At 37.4% G+C, this 26,477-nt stretch overlaps 1 protein-coding gene across 1 annotated transcript in view; it reads right to left on the bottom strand.

Annotated features, from left to right (window-relative positions):
* DPP10 (dipeptidyl peptidase like 10) overlaps nucleotides 1-26,477 on the bottom strand; it is a 244,139-nt gene that overhangs the window by 62,103 nt on the left and 155,559 nt on the right. The window lies entirely within an intron of this gene.

Raw genomic sequence — 26,477 nt, 5'->3', positions numbered from 1 at the left:
CATTTTTTGCCTCCATATCTTGTATCATGAAAGCATCCTAATTCCATAGTATTAGTTTTAATATAATTTGAAATTACGTCATGGTCTTGGAATATGAAATATATTTGCCATTAAATATTACTGAACTAAGAAAAATCTTCTTTTTAATGTAAACTTCTGTCAGAAAAAACATTAGATGACACCTACTAGACTTCCTGCAGCTTCATGTTTACAGTAACAGCATCTCTGCTGGGCAAATGAAGGATCTATTTCTGGACAGGCTAATCCCAGTTAGTTGTGGACAGTAAAAACCTTGACATGGGTACATGTATTGGGAACTCCTCAGGTTATATTTTCTGCTCTGGGAACTTTCAGTGTCTCCTTCAAAGAGAACAGACCAAGGGGGATCTTACATGGACAGAGCCACTGGAATCTGTCACTATGGCACACAAAAAGGTTTCAGAGGTTGTTATTTTGTCTGGAGGCCATTCAATAACAGAGCCATCCAAAACATCCTCTCACTGATTCCCTTTTCATTATTAGTTCTCTGCCAACACATGGCAAGAATTTAGCCTATCCTAAATCTTTGCTGACTGATGCAGCAAGAATCCCACAAAGGTCTCTAAGATTAGTAACTCTACTTTGTGCAACAGCTGAACATCCCTTCTGTAAAATTTCCCTTTGAGACAAAAATAATTTTAATTTTCCAAGTCTAACGTGCTTAATGTCAGAGCTGTTGCTTCAGTAAGAATCACACATATATTAATAAGTATGCCCCAAACTTTTTTAATATTTTATATTACAGCTAAATGTAAACTGTTTTTTTGTGCCAGGTACCAGCCTCTTCTGAGAATTGTGAATGAAACAGAGACAAATGGTTAAATCATGGTGGTTTCTGCACAGGGTGTGCACTGCCAGAGGTTACCCAGAGAGGCAATTGCCAGCAGCTTTTAAAGGCCAGTTACAAAGAAGAGAAATGGGTCTCTTACCCTCGTGGGAAAAGGGAAAATTGTATCAAAGACAATGTGGGGAGGGTTGATAAATATTTTGAATAGAAATATTTTTAGAGTAAATTATTTGACAGAATATATTTCAACAAGAAATGCTAAACTAATAAGTCATTCTGACAGCTTAAACAGAAAATATACTGTAACAACAAGAACAACACTTCATATATCATGTGGAAACTCTGCTCCTGCCTTGTGTAACATTTCTGTCTAAACATTTACACAGAAACATTAATATCTGTTGAAAAAAGGTGAAAGAGCTCCACTTCCAGTGGAGACTTCACTACAGTGAAGTCACTTTCAGACAGAATGCTGACATTTTTCTTGATTTACTCATATTAGTTTTAGTTCTTAACAGGAACACCATGTATAAATTACAAGTATGAAGTTTCCTAATTCATCTTGCTTGCAAGAGCCACGCATTGAAACACAATCACTATCGAAACGAAATCAATAAAAAAGGATGTAGAAAATCTTTTTCTAGCCTGGCTCTCATAGAAAGTGCTCAGGGAGCTCTTGTGGTTTTGTACAAAGGCTGAACCTGTTTGGCTTCCTCTTGCACAGGGCTGTGTCAGTGGCTGGCACACAGCTCTTCCCTGACATTGTCACACAACATCTGGCACCGCAGGGAGGAGTAGCAGCAACCCTCAGAACACCTGGATCGAACCTCCCACATGGCCACTAGCTGTGTCCTCTGAGGAAGAGGATTGGGGAATTATGCCCCAGCAACAAAGCAGAAAAAACCTGGTTATTTCTGCAGCACTGCCGCCTCTCACAGTGTATTTACAGTAAAAGCTGGCTACTGTGTGCAAGTCAAACCCAAAGTGCAACCATTTCTTTTCCATAATGCTTTCAGACATTTCTTGTACCCCATGCCTTCTAATGGAGGTGCTGTCAAAAGATTGAAAGAAGATTAATATTTAAACATGGTCACTGAATTGCTCCAATTGACCAAAATAAGAGATGTGAAACTGAGGAAAAGGGTTTGGTTGTATGAAAAATACTCATTTCTATATACAGAGAGAATCACTTCAAGATTATGGACACACAAAACATCTCTAAGGAGAAAAGCAATGTAGGAGAGAAAAGCCTTTTAAAATATTAAATGCATTACAGCAACTTCTGCAGTGTCATATCAGCTGAGGGAAACAAAGAGAGGAAAATGGCCTGGTCTAATTTATTAAAATAATTATACATGTTAAGGTTGGGCACTGTGAGGAGCCTTCAGAAGTGGCATGTATGATTGCTAGGGTTCAGGCCTTTCTGGCAAGTAAATAACTTGGCTGCTTCTATTATGATAAGCTGGAAAATGCTCCCCGCAATGTTAAGAACTGTGAAAATGGCTTTTTAGATCAGACAGACAGTACACCTCCTCCTCAGCACAATTTATTTAATTTTTCTTTTGCCACAGAATGCAGTCGGTAACAACCACTGCATATTAAATATTTCTTCTGAATTCATTCTTTTATCAGTTTATAAAGTGATGACAAGCTTTCATCTGGTGCCGCTCAACACTGAAAAAGTTAGCTGCATTTGTGTATGAAAAAAATGAAATTACAGAACTCCATTACAAAGGACCTAAAAGGAAAAGGTGACAAAAGTATTTCAAGACAAATTGCTCCAGTCAAAATGTATTGAAATAACAATCTATTACTCAGCTAACAGCCAACAATAAAAAACACACTTATCAATCATGATCTGAACTTTTAGATGACACATTTAGAAGAAGGTGTGATTCTTTCAACAATTGAGTGCTGGGGTTTCATATGTCCTTTATTCCCTGCATTTCAAGAAATTATTTTCTCTTCCTGCGGTTTCTAAAAATGGAATAATTCCATGGAACTCAGTGCATAGCCCAATAAGATGGAAGAAACCAGTGCCTTATACACTCAGACAAACACACTCCACTTATTCTGCAATACATTCCAGAAAATATCCAGTTCACTGTCCATGGGTAATTTGGAAAACATTTCTCAGCAGAATAGTGTTTTTGCTAAAAAGCTGCCAAGAAAACCTCAGTAGAAGTATTTTTACAGTGGGATGAGAGCTCTTAGCTCCAGGGAAATGGAAGAGAGCTGATGACATTAGAACCTCACAGTGCTATAATCCCAAAATGCTTGGGCATGCCAGACACCTTGATGCATCCTTTACCCATTTCCTGTATTATAAACCAATTACATTCTTTCATGGGTTATTTATTCAGAGCAATAATGATGCCCTCTTGGCGTGGCTTTTTGCAAGGTAGTGGAGTGACTGTCCTGTATTTTTGTTTTCACCCAAACAGACGCCTGCAATCTGAACACACGCCTGCATTTCTCCGTGCTGCTACACTCTGTAAATTCCCCTTTCAGGTTCCAGTAAGACATCTCACAGGGCATAAAAGCACTCAATCTGAGCAAGAACTATAAAAGGTGAGAGTATACAAAATATTTTGAAAATTTCAGCGCCTGCAGTAATACTTTCAGTTATTCCAAAGCTTAACAGCCAAATGGTGTCTGTGTCTTGCACACAACAGAGATATCCATCTATTTGTATTGTACATAGCAAACAGAACATACTACTTAAAAGCCATGACCTTCCCATTAGTTAATAAAAAACAAAAAAGCAGCAGACACTCATTAAATAACTGAAATTACAGTGTTTGCCATCATCCCCATCCCACTTATCTCCAAACATGTACCCTGATTTGGAAAGAGAGGCACTTTTCCAGATAAGGTTCAAAGCCATGCTGATCTCTCTGATTCACCAGTGAGGTATCAGATCTTTCATGGGTTAATTTACACTTCTGATCCCACAAAAACCAAAATCTAGTATTTTAAGAGACTACTAGTCTGAATGAAAAATGATTGTATTCTTGTACTATGAGTTACAGAATTCAATCAGATTTGGACACAGGATAATCAACCTTAGCTGACTAAAGTTGTAACTCCTGCAATATATGGATGCCTCCCAAACAGTATTACTCATAAAAAGAGAAAGATCAAAAAACTGCTTTTATTGCTTCACAGGCACAAGTCAATTATTAGGCAGTTCAAAGCTATGAGAGAACCCAACCTGGAAAAGGTTTTCTGTGCCTGAAAGCTTTTCTGTTTTTTCCAGCTACATCAGTTGGCCTAATAAAAGATACTACCTCTTCCCACAAATCTTGTCTCATTTATCTCTTCAGGCCACCAAATCTATAACAACATCAGGGAGAAACAAATATTCTTAAGCCCAGCTGAAAAAAAAACCAACCCTACAACTCAAAGTGATCCTTCCTAATGAATACCCTGCATTACAGTGCAAATCATAAAATGTATGTGAACCCAGACACCAGGGGACAGGACACAGTGAAGCAGGGAAGTAAACAGGAATACATCTTGCCAAGGACACTCACTTCTCCATTCATCCATGGCCCTTCTCACTTTTGAAGATCTTTCATAATACATTAGTAAAATGTTCTGGCACGTTTCCAAACTGCCTTGGTGGGTGCCAGCCACAGAACTACTGTCTGTCTTGCACAGTGTAAAAAACACCAGCACGAGTGGGATTCTGTTTTATTCTCTTTTCTACAGTTGAATTAAGCATTTGAAGAATTACTGAAAAATCTACTTATGCTGAAAATCAAAAAGCCTTTCCTGTGGTAAAGTGATTAGAAGGCCAAGCAAAAAATAACCCATCATTCATCTGCCATTCAGGCAATGAAGTACTCACACACAATGACAAATCCCATTCAGAAATCCAAATCTTTAAAAAAACCTCCACTAAAGGCTCAAAAATACAAATTAGAAAAAGAAATGTAAACATATATTGCTTCCTATTTTGGCTTTAGGATAAAAGTACCTTGGAAGAAAAATGCAATATCCAGAACATGCCATGAGCTACAAATAATGAGCAAGGACCAGATGCAGAGTAGAGAGAATATGAGGGGACATAATGAGGCACACGATGGTTATGGAGATCTTTTGAAGTGATTACTGATATAAATACAGTGTGCTTGTGGCCAGAAAAAATAACTGTATTATGTATTTTCAGTAAGTTAACACATATTCAAGCTCATTCCCCATACAAAAACCATAGCCAATACAAATTATACTAAATTATACAAAATCTATGTGTATTATTTATATAAATTATGCAAATAATTATTGAAATTATTTTTCCAGTAGTTAGTGATATTTTACTATCAATTTTGCTTAAAGAACACTGGTGTAATTCAGATTTCCAGCAATGAAAATAAGAAAATACTTTCAGCAGGTCTTTAATGTCGTGTACAAACTCCTTATTCTGCTACACGTTTGGAGAACACCAGATTATTTGTGGCCCAGCTTCCTCCATTGTGGAAAGTCTGCTGAAAGCAAATGAGTTACAGTAGGAGGGGGCAGTCTCTGCTTTATGCCATCAGGATTCCAAGCAGCAACTTCTTGCTCTCCAAAAATCCAGATTAACATTCACACAACCAGCTCCTATTCCTCATTTCCTTTTTATGAGCTTTGAGACACGTGACCTTGCTGGGACTGCAGTGCAAAGAGAATGGAATCAGTACCTAATGTGCTGATCACAAAACAATAAAAAAGATATATTCCTTTCTTATCTTTGTGTTGCAAGATGTTCAGCACCCCCTTAGTTAAACCTGTGAGGGAGTTAATGAGATTAAATTAGGAGCAGCATGACTACAGCCAAAGGCAATGCACAGATGCTGGATGAAACTTCCATCCATTTTGCAATTTATGTGCTAAATAAATTAATAATGTTAATGGTATCAATAACATTATGGTGAGACCCAAATTTCTCTAAAATTCTGTTATCATTCACCTCAAATTCTCCCCCTTTGTCTTTCCAGTCTGACTCCATGTGTTCTCCAGCACAGGAACTGCTGCTAAATGGAGTTGAACAGCTAAACATGGCACAGACGTGGTTGGGTTTCATGTGATTGGTTCCTTGGGTGTGTAAGAAGTGAAGAGAGAGCTCTGCAGCACTGGATTCTGAGCCACAGAGGGATGTGGAACCACAGGATAAACACCTATGCTATTAATGCAGAGTTTGAAAAACCACACTCTATGCCAATAAGTGACGGCCTCTGCATATCCATGAAGATAATACTGATTAAAGTCTGGAATTCTGCTGATTTCATGCCATGGCAATACAGACAGACCTCAGACTATGCATTGATACCAAAGCTCAGCTCACTTTGGGATACACCCCAGAAATGCTTCACACCATGCAGCAGTGAAGTGGTACCTTTGGCTCCTGGAGCTCTAGTATTCAACTGGAATTTTCCTGGTGTTAGATTCAGTAAGTTAAGCCACATCAGTTAATGACTGATTATATCTGGGATAGAGAGAGGGCCCTGGGGACTTCTCATTTCAGTGACACAATATGTTCTTCAATTGGTTTCAGAGCAAACTCTTAGAAAATATCAACTGAAGAGTCTGTAACACTGAGATGATGAATTTCCACCCATCTGTAAATCCTATTATTTCTACCCAATTCTGGAAGCAAAAAAAAAAAAAAAAAAAAAAAAAAAGCAGTACATTTTGCCACTATTGATGTCAAAATCTTTATATAGTCTTGCGCAATTTTGGCCCTTTCGGTGAAATATCTGGTTTATGAAAACTCTGTATATAATTGCAGAGTTAATTTAAGGTAGAGCTTGATGTATTTGAGCACTGAAGTTATATGACAAGGTTATAACTTTGAAAAGCATCATATTTATTTGTTTCAATCAGCATTGATTATTTCTCATGATTGATAAGAACCACTGCATATCATTGGTAGTAATTTATGGTTAACATTAATACTTTGGGGTATGAAATATTGCCAGCCATAACTATATGCTGCCAAACCAAAATAAATATAAAGGCGAGACATTCTGAGACACGTAATTTATCTGTAAGAAAAAAGACTGTCAAGGAAGCCTAAACAAAAAAGCACCTCTAGAAAATCTGTTAGAGCCTGAACTGTTCACATAGAATTTTTTCAATAAGATTAATTATCTCAAGAAAAAGACATCCCACTGCAGAATGTAAATTAAATCACAATCAATTAAACTCAGTTCATATAACCAAGAGTAACATGATACAAACCACAGTTCAGAATAAATGCTGAAACTTCTTTTTCTTCTCCTGCATCAACAGCTGATAGACCACCATTTGGATATGCAACTCAATCAGTTTTGAATATATAATAACCTCAGATGAGTGAATTATTCAAGAAAGAATGTTCTGCATTGCCACTTCTGAAAGCCTCACATATCACTGTCATTTGAAATTCTATTAGTTACACTATCACGTAAAATATGTTTCTTGAGTCTTGTATGAGATGACTTATGACAAAAATTTGTATGTTTTTTTTTGTCTGGCTTATTCACCTGCAGCATTAAAAACCAGGAATGACTGCACTGAAATCATTGTTACATGACAGTCAAACTGGTAAATCTCAAGCCTCATGCATAATAGGTGCATTTTTGTTGTTTTTTTTGTATTGATACACAGGTATCTGCACTTCCTTTTCAAGCATATGCTCCCACTCATATTCAGTGTGATCAAAATGTGGACATTATGAGTATTTAGGGATTTACAGAAACTTCTCTTTTCCTGAACTGAGTTGCAGGCAGCTTTAGAGTCTGTATATTTTGATCTGGACAAGCATAAGGGAAAACAAAAGATATAAATTCTGATAGCACAACCAGAGCTTTATCTCTACAGAAATATGAGATGGGCAAGGGTGTTTGCCCCTGGTCAGTGCAGCTGAGAATCCAAATCTGTCTTAGAAAAATACATGTTTAAGTACTTTAATATGCCTGAACACTTTACACCATCCAATCTCTTTACTGGGTCCTATGGATTACTCATATCCCACACAAAAGGTATCATCTACAGGGAATTTGGATTAAGTGTCTCCACATGTACTTAAAATTGTTAACTAAAAACAAAATATGTTTTAAAACACTGATTCTTAAAGGCAAAGCTTCATCAAGTCTTCTCAGAGTGTTCTGCAATGCTTTAATTGCTCCTTGAGATACTGTGGAAGAAAGAATCAAGTCAAGACTTGGTTTTATTTTCAGCTTTTCCACAGTGAGTCACATATTGTATTTATTCAAGCAGATTGCTAAAGAGAAAATTGCCAAATGCAGAAAAAAACACCTCCTTGTTTTGAAGAGACACACTTCTTCATGTTGTGATATTTACAAAAATATGCATAAACTGATTCATGTGAAATATGATGAAAAAAAAAAGTTAAAAAACTACTGAGAAAATATTTTCTAAATTAGCATTTCATATAAATGAAATGTCCAGGTTCTGAGCACAAAACTAAACAAAACTGAAGGTGTCCTGAAATGATGAGGATACAAAAGGAAATCAAAGCATGTGATGAGTCAATTTTGAAGTAAAGACTATAGTCTCTTTTTCTTCTCCAGACAATCTGAGTCACTCAGGCAGCAGTTAGGAAGCAGATACCGGATGCTCATCTGCTGTTTGCTTACAAATTGCATGAGGAGATGAAAAGACCCTGTGGAGCTGGAGAAAGGAGAAGCAATGAGATAAATGGCCTGTGGGTCTGAAGAAATGCAAAGGGGAAATGGAAAAGAAAACTGGGCTGAGGGAAGCAGATGGCTAAAGCAGCAAGCATGTGAGATGAAAGAAGGAAGACAAAAAGATACGGCTAAAAATATCAGGATGGGAAAAAAGAGCCATAAAGAACTAAAAAGTCCAGAACAAAACAGAGCTGAGACCCTTAAAGGGCTGGAAATGAAGAGGATGAGATCAAAGGAGAAGAGGCAGCAGGGAAGGACAGCAGCAAGCAGACCTGCAGTGTGCAGGCGTGGTGCTGGAGCACACAGCTCAGGGAACAGAAGAATGAATTCAGCTAGAACAGATTGGCACCTGGAGCCGTTCTCTTCTGGAGGATCGAAGACATGAATGAAAAACTGTTTTCTGAGCAATCTGGAAGTTCAGTACCTGGACATGAACTACCTGTCTTGATTACCATCAGCATTAATTGCCTACTGTGGATATGACACACGGAAGAGCAGGAAGGCAGTGGGTGTTTCTCGTGATAAGTCATCCTCTCTCCTGGTCTCCCACTGTGACATCAAGACACCTTTAATGGTAACTCTGGGTGTTGGAGAGCCCAGGGAATCTTTGTATGCCACTGGCAGAGTTTTTTAATATCAATAAATACCTTATGCAGCATTTTACAGAGTTTTCATGATAAAATGACTGTTTGTTTCTCTTTGAATATTTATCTGCCTGTAGGTTGAGCTATGAACAGCTCTCACAACTACTTTTGAAATCCATGTGTTTAAAGTGCTCTTGTATTGCAATCAAACCTTTATGATTCCAGGCAACCAACATGGCCGGGACTCCATCCCTCCAAGACATTCTCTAGAAAACTTTTTTAAACTCTTCAAATCATTTGAACACCACAATTTGGACTTCTCCCCTCCTTACATCAGTTCTGCACTGCAGTGTGAACTCCAGTATCTTCATGTTTTAAATACAGCATGAAAAGAAAACCTTTTCCATAGGAGTAAGTACGGCAAGTATCACTACCGCTAAATGTCGTCTTTAAACTTCCTTTTTGGTCGTGCCCTATTCATCTCCCACATCTCCAGGATTTCTTTGGTGCTGCTGGCCCTGCTAACAGGCTTACACTGTTCCCCTTCTGTTCCTCTACCCGGTTACAAAACTGAGCAAAATATCACCTCCAGGTGCCGTTCCCAACAATGGAGCTCACAGCCAGTTATCCTCTCCAGCACTTCCCATTAGCAAGCCATGATGCTGCTTGCAGCCAACTAGGTCTACCTTCACTAATTTTCTTGTATTGTGCCATATTTCTGTACTGGTCTCTGTTGTGGCTGTTTTATGATATTACAGTCCTTTTGATGGTGGTATCATGAAGTAGACTCCTGTAGCAAGTAAAAGACCTCTTCATGATGAAGTGATTAAAAGGTCATGATAAGAGAGCTATTCATTTAATACAAGGGAGTGCTTCATGGTGATCTCAAAGAAGCTGTAACAAAGTGATGAATACCTCACACCAAACTCGTCTCTCCAGGAAACATCTAATCTGGTGCTATATTTGCAGACAATAAATAGAATTATAAAAGCTAAATTTGTGCAGGTGGTTGACTGCCTTCGCTGGAACATTAATTTATTGCCTAAGACCCCAGGCTAAACCTTTCATGCTCAAATACCCAAAAGGACTTGTCCTTACTTAAAAAGAACACAAAAATTGGATAATAAAGGGCACATCTTAATATTTCTCTAAAAAGTGGACTCAACCATTTGATCTGTTAGGTCTGTCACACTATCAGTGTTACTCATAGCCTGAGATGGAAGCTTGGTTTAAAGAGTGATGTGCAACAAAGACAGCTTAAAACATTTCTCTGGGACAGTTACATAAAGGTCTAGTCTTTGCCACCTACTTCAAGGTATTTCAACTCTGTATTTTAAAAGATCTTTCTTTCATTCTATCTGTACCAAACTAACTGCTAACTCTCATTTATGGAAATTCACTTATCCAGCACTTCTTTCAGCACTGTTGAGAAATGCCAACACCAGCAGATCTATCTGCTTTCCCAACTGTCCTGTCAGAGGTGGTCAGACAACTTTTTTTCGTGATCAAGGAGCCAGGAATGGGGCCAATTCCTCTTCTGTGAGAAAGATGGGATGGTTTCCTCATGCATAATGCAGATGGGAAATACCCCTGCCATGCAGTGGGCTAAGAGAAAAGGACTGTGAGACAGTCTTTAAATATTTTTTAAGTTAAAATATTTGAAAAACACACAGCCTGTTTTTATCTTTGGACATCTGCCCTGGGATAAAGTTTTCAGCCACTGGATTAATGTATTACTTCTTAAGAGTCAAACAGTGTCAACCATCCCCATTGATATCCACTAGCATGGTGGATTCAATAAAGCTGTACAGTGGTGTTTCAAGCGAATGAAAACTCTGCCTTAGCACTTTTGAGGCAATGACCTGGGTCAGGTTGACCCTTTCCCTTCAGGCTAAGTTATTTCTTATAAATAGAAAGGCACAGGCTTCCCATTAAAGTATTTGTTTAATGAGCAATTCCAGATTCCAGTGATGAAGGCGCTAGCTTGATACTTCACTGCCTTATTTCTGTTTTGTACGGGAAGTGACTCATAGAGTGGAGGTGGTTGGGGGGGTTCTTTCCATTTAATACTTTTTAAAATCTATGTTCACCCTTCTAATTTGTAGAATGTTCTTACAAAACATTTGTTCTATTTTAAAAATAATTAACTACTTTTTTTTTTTCTCCATGTTGAATATTTCCCAGAGAACTACTTTGTGCTCTGATTTTACATAATAAATTGTCACAGAATGTATCAACTGCTTGTTGAATTGTATCAGCTATTAGTTCTTACTGAAGAATGGCAAAACCATTCCAGCTTCACTATACCAAGTTAAGGACTCATCTGGATTTGTTCTTTTAACACCACTGTGTGGGCTACAAGTCAACTTTCAAAACCTCCTGACAGAGCACTTGCACATTTTCTCAGCTCCTATTGTGATCCAAAAAAAAATTTGTGAGAAAGCTAGTGATTTAAGAGAAATTTAAAAAAAAAATAAATCTTAGACAACCAAACCAGATCTTTCTATGATTCATTACACAGAACATTCATTTTGCAATGTTTTTTTCTGGTCAGCAGGCTTAATTTCCAATATATTTATAATTGTACCTACTGAGAATATGATTATGAATGTCATCTTCAGAAGGATGGCTTTCTTTTGAGAACATCTGTACCAGTGAATAGAACTATTTTTATAAAAAGAGCTCTGTGTATGAACTTTGTGAAAGGAAAATAATCTTGACAGAAGGAAACATCTATTAGGAAAATCTAAGTATTGATAAAAATAGATTACTGCCTAATTCTGTTGACCACACCCACCTTTGATGTGGACAAATCTGAAAAGAGATGGCTAGGAAAATACATCTGTGATGAAAACCTTTTTATTTATCTCTTTAAACTTTGTTTAGTTCATCAGTGTGTGATTTGTTAGTTTAAATACACACTGATATTAATTTGACATATATACTCACAGTATGTCAGATATATATATATATATGTATATAACATACACACACACATATATTTTTTAAGCAAAGGTCAAACTGCAGATTTTCAGTTATTTGCACTGTGAAACCCTACAGAGTTCTTTGTTCATGGAGATGAACTAAGTAGCCAACAGCCCATGAGTGTGAGTCATAAATTCGACAGATTAGTCTAGGCTGTAGTTCTTTTGCAGGGACAACAATAAAACCAAGGTTGTATTGGGGCCACATTTGACATAATTTTAGTATTTGCTCTGTGAAAAGATATGTGGGGAATAGAATCCTAAACTTTCTCAAGATGGATGCATTAGATGTCAGATGCAGTCAATGCAATACCAGTAAGAGAATGAGATACACAGCTCCAGCAGGATTCCTACAGACCATCTCTGGTGCTGCATCTTTAGGCATTCAAATACCTCCATAAATGTGACACAAAACCACAGAAATTGCTATCATTACCCTTTCCACATGCACTAAAGCCATTCTAATCAAAATAATGAAATTCAAGAGATTTTACATCAAATACCTGATATAAAGTGCTTATATTCCTCTCACATACTCAAGTGGAGCAAATTCCATAATATAACACTTATTTGATATTTAATTCATCTTCTTTGTAATTCAGTGTGCAGAATTAAATGATTAAACCTAAAATGATTATGTACATAATGCGTAAAAACAGATCAATTTTTTTTTTAAATTTAAGTAAGTGATAGTTATAAAATTATTTAAGCACCTTTAATATGAGGAACTACCTAGTCAAATTCACATTTGTGTTCTTTTAAAAATAATATTGACTTGTATCAAATTGAGCTGTTTAGATTTTTAACTAAGCAGTGGCTATTTGACTAAAATCCACTGGCCAAATTCTCAATTGCTGTAATGATTTCTAACCTCTGTTCACTATTGCACTATGTCTGTTTTTACATCTGAATTCCCTTTTAAAATATTTTTGTCTTTTTTTGTTGTTTGTTTGTTTTTTGTTTGTTTTTTGTTTTTTTTTTTAATGTGGTTTATTTGCCATAAGAGATGCACAATAGGTCACATTTTCAAGAGGGAGACTGACCCTGAAAACTCCTCATCCCTTACAGAAATTTATCACTAATTTAGCAAAATCATTACAGAATTCCTGTTACTAATAATGGTGCTGTAGTTCAAATGACTCTTACCCAATACCCTTTAGTTAAATTTTACTTGTACAAAATATAAATTCAATAAGGAAGCTGAGATAAAAAAAAAAAATAAATACAGAGAATCATGTATGTTGATCCAGGATTCTTTCAAGGATAAGAACCCTGTGTTAGATTATGCAAGTGGAAAAGCTTTTTGTAGATGTTGAGGAGGGATAGGATTCACAGTAAATCCACCCTCTCAGAGGGTTCAAGTGTAGTCTACATTTGGTTATGTGCCCAAGACCGAGTGGTGTAACTGGTTCTACACTTCCTCAAGATCTGAATCTTCCCTGATTCAATTCAGTAACAAAAAATTTCATGGTGCTCAGTGGTACGGAGTAGATATCCTCACAAAGAGACATTTCAGGCATCTATTTCACACATATAGACTGCAGGTTTCCATCAAACAAATAAATGTTTTATAATGGTCTGTGACCTTAACTATGCACCATTCCCATTCCAGCTAATATTAAATGAACACAGATGTATATGGATTACAGTTAAAGGCTTTGGAAATGACATTAAATGTGACCCTAACAGTTTATACTTGTTAAAAAGCTGATCATTCTTTTCTCTTTTTCAGTATTAAGAATGATCATCAGTAAGAGCAATGCACCCCACAAGCACAGCACTACCAAGGTAATACAGGACACATCCAGACCTCTGTAGCCTGCAACTGGCTTTTAGGTTGGTACAAGTTATATGATTAATTGTATATTTATTTAGTGGGTTAGGAATTTCTAAGGGTCTATTAAGAACTTATTAGATATCACTTCTTTTTTCTCATCCATTTTTTCCTTTTTTTTTGTTCCAATTAGGTCAGTAGTACCCAAGAGCCAAGGCACACAAAACTAAATGCTACTGAGCTCTTTCTCTCAGCAGACACTTCTCCATCAGTACTTCAGAAGTAAAGTTCATCAGGCAGCTAATGATCTGCTTTGGTCAAATAAATTTTAACTCTCTCATCATCCCTTCCCATGATTAACTGATGGAGCTTCCCACAGAAGACTGCTCTGGTGGAGCTGATCTGTTGGACTCAAGCCTGGGATCCCACCACTACTTTTATCCAGGAGAAATTGCATTTTCCATTATTCCCAAGGAGGCCCTTGTAAAGCTCCATTTGCATTTCTGGCATAGCTCCTGGCTGACTGAATCTCTGCTAGCCCATCACTAGCTGTTCCACTGGAATTCCCTGGCCTTCCCACGGCAGCTGATCCGAGCACAGAACCTCTGGAGCAATCACCCTGCTGGTGACTGCAGCTCTGCAGCACAAAGATGAGATAAAGACACCACAATGCTTGCTACAGCAAGGTTATCTGCTCTGTTCCATGCTGATAACAGCACATTTAATTCCTGAACAATCTTCTCGAGGGTATTTATCACACAGCAAAGAGGTGCATTATATTCCATAAATACACTGTAGGAAATAAAGTGGTTTGTGATAGACTGCCCTGTGCACAGTTACAAGTTAACTTTAACTTTCTAACACTGACAAATTATTCCATTTCTAATTAAAAGAACAATGCAATTAATTCTGAGTATTAAATTGCTGTGTGTAAAGTGTCAAAACACTCTTTTTTGGGGAAAAAAAACCAAACCAAAACACCCAAAACATGAATCTTGACATTCTTGAGTGGACTTCTCATGTGCAACTTAGTTTTAAAAATTTTCGAGTAATAAAAAATTAGAGCCAGCTAAAACCAAGTTATAATTCTAAAACCAAGTTATTATGCTATATGCTATCAATATAGCAAATTACATATGTTATTTTTCAGTAGGAAAGACACTAAAAACATTAATAACTTTCAATACAGAATATTAGCTTTAAATTAAGTTTTCCACTTAGATCTGAAGGCAAACAGTATGTACTTAATGATCATCTAAATTACTTCTTGGGGCAATTTTTTTACTCCTCTCCTTACCTGATTTTACCAATCATGTGGTTTTCTTCCACAGTATCAGATTTGGCACAATTTGTAATTCTTAACATGCAAATGCAAGAGACCTCAGTGTAATAAGAAAGAGGAATTTTTCCACCCTGCCTGGTAATGCAGAAGAGCTGATCAACATTCTGGTCATACTTAATGCAACCTAAACAGGTTTTGCATTCAATGGGAAAAGGGAATTTCTTAAGTCTCAAAGATGTACGTAAATAGACTTCCTCTGTTATTGGATTATCCCCTGCACTGAAACAGACTGAGAAGGGGACTGCAATACCAAGCAGTGTGGGATTTAGTATCCAAAATATCAATGCCTGGTGGAAAAATGGAAGAAAAATCTGACTGAGCCTCACCTCAAGACAAAATGAGCTGCCACTAAAGCACAGAGAGGAATCAGGTTTAATCAGGCTACAAAAACGTCCAAATGTGGAAATTACACACTTTCTAAAAAAAAAAAATTACTTCAGCTTTTAACTATTTTATGATTTAGAAATGTTTCTCCTCATTCCAACCAAAATCTCTTTGGCTACAAATTTATCTATCTAATCCTAATCTCCTACCATAAAATCATATAAAAGAAAAACATCTCACTGTACACAGGAATCTGCTACATATTTGAAGACTTGTATCCCCAGCCTCCCCCTGCTGAGGCTAAGGAAACTCAGTTCTTTCTTGACCTGAATATTCTTTTCAAGACTTCACTATGTCCTACAGAAAACACAAGTTTAAACACTAAAGTGTGAGAGTTCATTTTTCCTTTCCCCTAAAGCATAGGACATAACTTTTGTGTTCAGTTTGTTCCCTGACCCATATCCCCATATATTTGTACATAATACTACTGACTATAATACACTGCCTATTAGGTAATTGTTTACTAGGTTTGTTCTCTAGGAAGTGTAGGATCTTGCAATTGTATCCATTGAATTGAAACCTGCATACACAAATCACTTCTCCCAATTCTTTCATATAGCTTTCAATTCTAATTTTGTTCTTGAGGCTTACCAGATAATATCAAAGTGAGGTAACCCACTTTGATATTATCTGGTAATTTAAATAGATGTATTCTCTTTTCTGTTATCAGAATTATCAAAATGCTGAATATTACTGGTCTCTGGTCAGAGACCTATGAGATATAAATCCATCTTTTTTGACAGTGAACCATTTATTTGCCAGCATTCACTCCAAGCACAGAACTGCAATCTGCTTTTAATTCTGGTGGTCCCATTTAGACCACATTTCATCATCTCCCCCTGCTGACACTACCATGGCCACTACCATGGAGTAATCACTCCTTATCACTATTTGTTATGATTTGAACTTTACAGAATAATCTTGGCAGTTACCTACTCTTCGTTAAATTCTAGGTATTTTCAAGTAGTTTAACTCCTCTCAAAAAAAATCAATCTCACTCCATTTCTCCACCAAAATTCCTAAGAAACTCCTATTTTCTCTCCTTTGGGGGAAAGCCACTCTGTCCATTCCAGTTTTATGGATCTTGTCTATCTTCCATATGTCTTCAGAGATCAAAAATCATCACAATTGCTTTACCTCAGGTACTTCCCTGCAGCAATTTTTATCAGGGCGAGGAAGGCAATTCTAATCTTTTATTTCACTCTCTTAAACAAAGCATTTTTTAGGTTAACCAGGTCACAGCTAACCTTGCTTTGGAACGCTGGGGCAGAAGAGACAGAACTTTAACCTTCACTCCTATAAGCAGTTCCTCTTCTCTCCAACAGACAGGTTGGCTTTTCCCTCGTTTTTCCTTTCATTTTTGTTGATTCACTTTCTAAGGGCTCTTTACTTCACTCCCTCAGCCTGGGGAAACATCCCAAGTGCCTGGTCCTGCATCCCACATGGCCATGCCGTAAGTACACACTGACAGAAAACACAAATCAGCAGCAACTCCCCTGTTGTTGCTGTTGTTGTTTCTCCTTTCATGGCCACAGTGCTGGCAGGGGAAGCGAGGTGCTCTCCTGATCACCCAGCCCATCTGCAGTGCAATCCCTACTCAGCTTTCACACCCCTGCCTGTGGTGTTTGACTGATTTTCTCTACTTGCTCTCATTATTCTCTTCCTGCACAAAGTTCAGCATAAGGCATCTGTTTCTTTTTTTTTTGATTCACACATTTTATCCAGACTTTCAGGCAGGCCCAGGCAAGAACAAACAAAGGAGATGATGAATGAAAACAGGCAACAGTCTGATTTCTAGCTACTGCTTAAGGAAAAAAAAAAAAAGTTATATACAGAAAAAAAGAACAAGGGGGAATAAGAATCAGCTATTGCTCTGCAACTACCAACGTCTCACACAGCTTAAAACAACTGTGCTGCATGTTCTGTGGCCCAGCTAAGCACCTGTGCATCAAGATTTACATGGACATTTCTGAAGTTAACTGCACCATGAGGTTGGTTGTTTTATCAATTTCAACTGGAATCCTACGTGAATGCAGGATGCCTTTCTCAGGATGGTTTTTAAGAGGCAGATGTAAACAGAACCTGGGTTTGTAAAGTGGATCATAGCCACTGCAACCCAATAGTGCAGCCCTGAGGGAAGAAGAATCACTGGTAGAAACTCAATTATTGGATCCTCCTAGAGATGTCCTTTTAGGATTAAAATTCCTCACACATCGAAGAGAAAAAAAACGAGTTTTGAAACAGGTGCTAAATTGTTCTGTTGTCACACATAAAATAGATGTGATACCCCCAGCAGCTGAACCCCTGGCCCTGCTGAGCATCCTCAGAGCAGCACTCGCTGCACCTGCCTGTGCCACACCCCAGCAGCCACTGCTGCCCTGCCAAATGCTGCCCCAAGACACAGCCCTGGCACCAAGGGGGGTTTGCTCCCCTCCTGCAGCAAACTCTCTCTCCCTGCCCACTGACTGAATCCTTTGCCAGTCCTTTCCAGAGAAGAAATTAGTTGGTTCTTGAAGAGGTATTTTTTGGCATGATGAATAACACAGTGTTGTATCTCACTGTTAATCAAACACATGCAACATTAATACGTCAATGCTTTGTGCAGCTCCGACCCTCACAGCTCTGCTTTTGAAGGTTTTTCTCCAGCTGATTTTGAAGTGTGGCAAGTAATGGGAGAAAAAAAATCTCGCAGACCTTTTTGGATAGAGATATTCTGTCTTGTATAAAATGTAATGAAGTCAGATTTAAATACATATAACCTTGGGGTTATACAGTCTGAGTTCTTCTAAATGTGCTGTGCTCTGATAATACCTGACATTTAGAGAAGCATATCCCACAGTTGTGTAATAAAGCTGATAACTTTCCAGAATTAAATCCACTCAAAGTGTGAATTCGGTAGAAAGAGCTGAAAGGAAAGTTGAGAAAATAATCTAATAGCAGAATAAAGTGTATGGATTCACCCATATTTCTTTTTTCATTTTTTAATTTACACTGAGACAAGAAAAAAAACCTGCATCTGATTTCAAATTTTAAAAGCCTTCAAACTTAAAATGCAAGTAGAGCCAAGCAAGTATGTTGGCTACTTATACTTCATTATGAGGGATCATCTCATTTCAAACACATGTAAATATTTTACAGAGGTGTAGAAGTCACTTTATAGAGTATTTTCCTGCAGCTACAGTTTGCTGGTAACATTTGAAACATTACTCTACATGCTTAGGACTGGCAGACCTCGAACCGTTGGTATTTTCATTGACCTTTTATTCAGTAAAGGGGCCTTCCAGCAAAAACGCATGGAATTTGCTTTTCCTGATGAAGAAAAGCAGTTCTGCCAGTTCTGAGAACAAACCTAGGAAACTTTGCTGTGCAGAGGAGGAGAAGAGCCTGTGGCACAGCAGCAAGAGACTTCTCAAAGCACCAGCAGCAGCTCTGGCTCCTTGGCTTACCTCACTCAGTCCCTGCTAAAAGCCTGAGCACGTCTGTGAGCCTGTGGCTCTGAGCCTCACAAAATGAGATTCCACATGTGCCTGGGCTGGGGTGAGAAACTCATCCATTCTTTTCCCACGGAGGAAAAAAGGAATTGTGTTTATCAATCTCCTCTCAAGGAAAGGATAATGTGGAGAGAGGAGAGCTCCCTGCACACGTGTGCACACACTCACCACGTGTTCTGCAGTCCCTCACTGGGGACAATCTGCTACAAACCACTGAGATTCATTCTCAATCAATTCAAAATTCACTGCAGGGATTTAATTTCTTTTTAATAGCTTCCTTTGTATTTTGGGCACATCTGACAATAAGGGTATAAAAAGGTATGAAAGAGAAAAAAAAAAGGAGGAAAACTGAACGCGCCTATTTAATGTTCCATCTCCTAAAAGTGATTGGCAAAGGCAGAGAAACTGGAATTGAAGCTTCATCTCTGATGACACCACAGTCACTAAACCAACCATTGTATAAAACATTCTCTGCAAATTCCTACCACCCTAGGAAATCAAAGAGGAAGATGTGGAATTGCTATAGGTACTCACAGTCATACAGGATATACTCCATTCTGCAGAAGATGAAAGGAATATGCAAAAACCACAAATGTCATTCTATGTTTTAAAGCATTACCATGATACCATGCCTAAGATGATTCTTTGCCTTTGTTATGAAATGAAATATCTCTAATGCAATAATGAATGCCTGTAAGAAGGGAATTATACACTTCTACTGCAAATCTATTGTCAGGCATGGCCTGACTCTTCCTGAAGCAGGAATGGGGGAAAGCAGCAGAATATGTTAAGTTAAAATACTTTATTTTTTTCTCTTTTTACTACTACTACCAAATTATTGTGTTTTCATGCATGAGATGATTCACTTTTACTCCTAAAATTTCCCAGAATGTGTAAAGAAAACAAAAATTTTAAAATCACTCATTTTGTATCAAAAAATTATTTGCCTGTATTTAAAATGCTTTTAAAAAGCATCGCTGTTTTTGTAACTGTCCTCCACTTTTCAAATGCTTGTTTGATATATCTCTTGCACTGGTTTGTGGCTACTGTCACACACACAGATTCACTATTTTAAATAAATCTGAAGATGACTGAAGCATGTAGAAATTAAGCTATATTCATAACACATTCTCATCCCAATGTAAGTAAGGGCTGGGTTACTAAAACCAGTCCCTCCCAAAAACTGAGTAGAAAATGCTACTATTCAGATGTGCTATCAATCTTTATTTAATCTATGACAAAAGACAATGCAAGCTATTAAACTCTGATGGATTAACCTTAGAAATTTTCATGTTATATTTTCAACCAACATTTTCTCTATTCCATTTACCCTGTTCCAAGTTCATGACAGCCTTGTTTATATTTAATAGTCTCTTAATTAACTACTAATGCTGCTTATTTAGCTGGCACTACCACAGAATAAACTCACTCCTCAAGATAAACAGAATGGGGAAGTAGTCCTGGCCATTTCCAGGACATATTTTCTCTCAAGTGCTTCCTTCATGAGTTGCAATGCTATTTTTTTTTACAGAGCTGTGCCCTACTGAATTCGTGAAAGCCACTTGCAATGATTTCAGTTAGAGTGTGAGTGTAATTTAAGGATTAGAGGTAATGATAAGCTGCACAAACTGATTATTTGTGATCTCAAGACATACTACAGAGGGGATAGAAAACACAGCTCTTCACAGACAGTGGACAGAACTGGAAAAAAAAAATATCCAGTTTCTGGAATTTTTGAAGATTAAATAGAGCTTTGAAATCAGAGTTTCTGTACCAGTTCTGAATACAAAGAACAGTATTACATTTTTCTGTTTTGAAGGACAAAAGTGACCATTTTAATCACCTATTTTGAGCTCTTGGCAACCTCATGCTAATGACAGATATTACCCCATGACTGACACATCATGCCCCTAATTAAAAAAATATGCCAAAATTATGATTTTGAACAGCCTGTTAAGAAAACCATTAAGTCACAGTTAGAATCTAGAACCTGCCCATCTTCATTCCATAGCCAGAGTTAGAGCACCAATGAATCCTGTCTTGTTTAGGTAATCCCTAAAATGAAAATAGATGTTCACATCTGCTTTGAAAAATCATCCCTGGGATTTCCTTTCCTCTGAGTTAAAATTCTTCCCTCCTGATCTGATTAAGCTCTACTAATATATAAACACATGCTGCTAATTGTGAGAGAGTGAGCAGGACATTTAAAAACTAAATTATGCCCATTTTTAATCACTCATTAACACCCTTTTTTGTAACACTCAAATTATATTACCAGCTGAGGAGGAAAACAGTACTCCTGAATGTCTTTATAACTTTACATTTCTGTAATGAAAGAAGTGCTTCATTGGGCTGACACATAATGATCTCTGTTGGAGGGGTGCAAGAATTCTTTTTTCTTCTCTCCCTAAAACAAAGCCCATAAAAGTGGGATAAAAGGCACTTTCTTCCTGTCCTAAATCCCTGACCCCAGGATCTGTACCTATGTTTCTCCTGAAAAACACTCTCGGCTCACTAAAATTTGCTTGCTTGATTTCAGATTAAACAAGTGAGGATCACTTTTTTTTTTCCTAAATTTCTAATTTTTTTCCCTGCTTTTAATGTCATTCACATTACAAGACTATTGTGAGACATCAATGTTCTCACATTAACTATGGGGTGGTCAACATTTCCAGTATTTTTCTTTGAGTAGGTCTGGCTTTCCATCTTATTTATTTAACCTCATTTTTACTCTAATTCTCATTCTATTAGTTTCAGAGGAACTTCTCCAGAACCACAAGACTGTTTCACAAAACAGAGTCCAGATTACCAGCTAAAGAAGAGATAAAACTTAAAGTCATCATTTTGAAACAGAAAGTCAACGTGGTAAAATAGCATCCTCTTAATATATTAAAATTTCCTGTCAAACTTATATAGGTCTCTTGGGATAATAACTAACTTTGAAATCTGAATTAAATTAATTTTTGTAATTTAGAGCATCAAGCACGTGTCACTAAAGGACACCAAATGACTCACACTACTACCTTCAGCGTTAGAACAAAAACCCGTGACTTTATTTTCTGACTCCGGTATTTATAGATTCTTGACAATGACCAGGGATTGGATAATTAAGTTACCACTTTCCCAAGCACATTGGTCATGCAAAACGTCCATCAAAAAATATTTCTCAGAAGGAATGTGACAAACAACTCATATTTACCAGACTCTCATGGGAAATCAACCAAAACCATGAAAACATTATCAGAAGGCTTAATTTTCAGGGTGACATATATGCACTAGTATTGAGGAGAATATTGAATCTATGTCTCTGCTGTGCCAGTGGATACAACAACAGTTTTCTAACTGCAAATTTACCATCTTTTCTTGTAAGGAAAACAAAGAAATTACAGGATCACCAAATCACATAGGCTGAAAAAGACCTCCAGGGTCACCAATCATTCACCTGGGACTGCCAAGGCCATGAGGAGAGGCCAATTCCCCCTCTGCTCTGGCACTGCCAGCCCTGCAGGAAGGGGCATGACCCACACTCCAGGGACTGATGCTGTCAGCAAGAACTGACCTCTGCCAGAGGCATCCTAAGCAGGATGATTCCCTGCTTAAGATATTAAAAAGGCTACTTAGAGAGAAAAGTCAGCATCTCTGGGAATCTCCCAACAACTTGTGTATGACCTTTCGTAGGAGAAAAGTCAAATTTGTCTGTTCTGAGCACCAAGTGCAGGACACACCTCAGGCTCAGACATTGCCTGCAAAGCTGCACACTCAATTACAGCTCATTCTGAAAGTGTATTTTTCCAAAACTCCTAATAAATAGTTTTCACAGAAATACTGACAAAGCCATAATTATAGTGGCAATTGCAGGTGATTCTATAATAAACCATATTTCTTCCCCATGAGGATATTAATTTACGTTTTTGAAATGTTCATTGCTAAGCCTAAGATTGGGTTTCTGAATTGTGTTCAGAGGCAATTTCTACAGGAGAAAAAATACACTCTATCCTAAACGTACTGAACACTAATTTAAAATGATCTATTTGCTGTAATATACATTCAACCCCCTCCTGAAAAGTTCAGAAGCTTCTCCTCCTTCACATACAGCTCCATCAGGCTATTCTTATGCACTGGGAGCCCTGGCATAGATTTCAGATGAATTACAAAGCTCATTTCAATTTTTCCAGCAAAAAGCTAGGGTTAGATACATGGGTTATAGTGCAGATATGCCAGTAAATCCAAATCTCCTATGGTGTAGATTCAAAAACATCATCATGGGGGCAGTTTCATTTATCAGAATATCAAGCAGTGCTAATGCCCAGCTACTATGTGATTATTTCCAGAAATTCTTGATTTTGTAGGAAAACTAGTATCCATTTACAAGCACCTGCCTAATGAAGCTCAACAGTACCCTGAAAATCTAAACAATTTTCTTCTTTCCCTCTTATATCTTTTAGTGTTAGAAACTGAACTCCACTCTTTTTTGGTGCATCACAATACTTTTTTTAAGGAAAAAAGAAGAAAAAAAAAAAAAGAGCATACTGGACTGTTCTGGGTGTAAGATACAGATGTAGATGTGGTGTGATGGGATTGTAACTGTGTGAGGTTCTAGCCCTAAGCAGTAAGTTTGATAACTTTTTTGGCAAAAAATCCTATGGAAACACAAAGTACTTAAAAGTGGGCTTGGTTACTCAGGAGTATTTCTTAATTATTAGGGTATCTTAGTTATTGAAATAGCATCCCATCACAACGCTGTAAAACCCAGCACTTTGTAATGCACATCTTTTACAACATGTAAAGCCTGACATGGATATCTTCCAGTTACAGCTGTTTTGTTAGAAGTTTTCTTTTGAGCTTCTTGCTCAGTAAAGGAACTACCAGGCATAAATTTACAGACAACACTTCTTTGAATTTTCAGTAATGTTTGTATTTTAGTTTAATTTGTGTTTTAGTTCTTGCGCATCAAAATATTTGGTAAAGTAACTTGGCTAGTAAAAAAATCCTGTACATTCACTAAATGGATGTGTTCAGGAACAACTGCTGAGTGATATGACAATCATCTGGGAGCTATATGCCATAAACAGCCTGCCTGGAAAAAGTACATGTCTCTGGCAGCAGATCAAGCTTTCTCTGAAGTTAATAATTTAGTGATTAGGAACTCCAGCAAGGAGATGTCATGGTGGCGAAATAGACATGGGCAGGTTTCAGCAATCCATAATCACAACCGGGAAAAAATGACATGATTTAAGTGTCTTTAATTTTAAATAAATTTTAAAAGCTGAAATTCTGATATACTGAGAAGAAAAAAAAATTTAAAAATCCCTATTTTGTTCCTCTGCTTGTTTCTTGTTGCTGCTTCCTTGTGGGGTGATTTTACTGAGGTCTCTGTGGCCATTTTGGATTTAAATTATTTTACATCAGATGTGAATGGGGCCCACTGACTTTGAAACTGCAGTCCCATTTATTTTCTGGGTGCTCTGAGGAAAGCACAATACTCACCCTTTCCACCTTTCCAGTCTGCTCTTTCAAGCAGGGCTGCTGCATTCACTAAACTGAAGATCATCTATTGACCAGCAGCTGAGAGAGTTTGTGTAAAGGCCTCGTGACCTGGGTCTGGTCTGCCTTGGACTGCTCTGAATCTCACAAACCCCAGCAGAGGCCACAGCCCATGCTCTGCCTCAAGAAACTCACACCTTAGCACTGCACATTTAACACACCGACAGCAGTACTTCAACAGCCTTTATTTGGCCTGTCTAAAATCAAACATGATGTCCCTGCTTCTTTATTATTAATCAAACAGAAATATTCAATTAAGTTTCCCCTTATAATTAAACTTTCACTTCATGTAATATGCCATTTGTGAAGAATCTGCGATTGCAATTATTACCGAAGAAAAGAAATGTCAACTTCAAAGTTACTAACTCCTACAAGTTGGAAATTTTGTCTTAGTAGATGATGGTTATAAGTTGTAGACTCTTAAAATAATTTAAATTCAATTAAGCACGCATTTTTTTTCCGTAACAGGTGATGATGAAACAGACTATTTGAAGCAGTTAAACCAAAAGACATTAAAAATACATAAACATATAGAAAGACTGAAAAGAGGTAGAAATGCCTAACTGCATAAAGCTCATAAAGAATGAGTACAGAACTTGTACAAAATTACTATTAAAATTCACATAGAGTTCTATCTTTAATTCACTTTGACTATCTCTAGAAGTTAATTCATCCATGCACATTCTAACATGCATTTAAGAATAACAAGGAACATGGTTTTACTATAGAAAATTATACCGATCGACAAGGTATAATTAGTAATGTAGCAGAACCTAATTTGTTTTATGATATGTATTCAATCCCTCTAAAAGTTTTACCCAAAGGTCCTTACTTTTGGGACTTAACAAGGTACTTTTGTAAAGTATTGCACATCTAGATAGAAATTTACAATTAAATACAACATTGTTGTTTATTTGTGGTTGCATTTATTGTTAGCAACCTGAACTATTCACATTAATCAAAGAGATCATGGTCTTTATTACAGGACATGACTTCTAATTCACATCTCTGCCAACACTGCCTGCTTAACACACACAAGAAGAGCCAGAGAATGCTGTAGTAAAACCAAGGATGATGAACATGTAGGGCTTACTCAAGGAACTGTAAGAAGTTTGCATAAAACCCCACAGGAATTTAGAAAACTGTAAACAGATGGTTACAATCTCCTGTGTATTAGAAAACAAACAAAAAAAAACCCCTGGCTTAACAGGATACAGTCAAGGGTTTTAGGTGAAATACGTAACTTTTCTTAGCAGTGACTTAGTCAGGGAGATTTGGGTTTTTTTTTTCCTCCTGGACTGCAAAGGCAAGGTAGGTATAACCCAGGTAAAATTTCAGTTCACCAAGGAAGCAATCTAAAAAGTGACCCCTTCTCCCCACCACAGAATAACATGATGCTCTGGAGCTTGCCAATGCTGCAATTTATATCAGAGATATAATATTAAATAAACCCCACTTCCTTAAGTTGAATCAATTCTGCCTCACTAAGTAGCATCTGCCTTCGACACGGTTCCTAAGAAATTCGTGAGTACAATTCAAGTAGGTTGGTCAAGAACAAAACACAGGTAAGATGCTAAAGTAAAAGAAGGAAAATGGGAAATTGATTTGGCAGCAGATGGTGAGAAAGCTGAGATCAATCAATATAAAACAGTGCTTGAAAGGAGACCCTGTGTGAAAGAGGCAGGAACACAAAGGGCTGAGTTGCTGAGTGCAGTGAATGTAAAACCTGTAAGTACCTAATGGCCTCTCATCACTGCTGATGACAGAATTCATGAACCCATCATCCTCAGCAGTGGTGGCTTGGTAATGCCACACAGAAAGTCAGGAGCATCCTGAAAACAGCATGAGAAGGCGAGGGCTTGGAGAGGATGA

This window comes from Poecile atricapillus, chromosome 5 (genome assembly GCF_030490865.1).
Source record: "Poecile atricapillus isolate bPoeAtr1 chromosome 5, bPoeAtr1.hap1, whole genome shotgun sequence".
NCBI classification, from domain to species: domain Eukaryota; kingdom Metazoa; phylum Chordata; class Aves; order Passeriformes; family Paridae; genus Poecile; species Poecile atricapillus.
The sequence above is the reverse complement of the archived record's forward strand: the minus strand, read 5'-3'. Positions and strand labels throughout refer to the sequence as shown.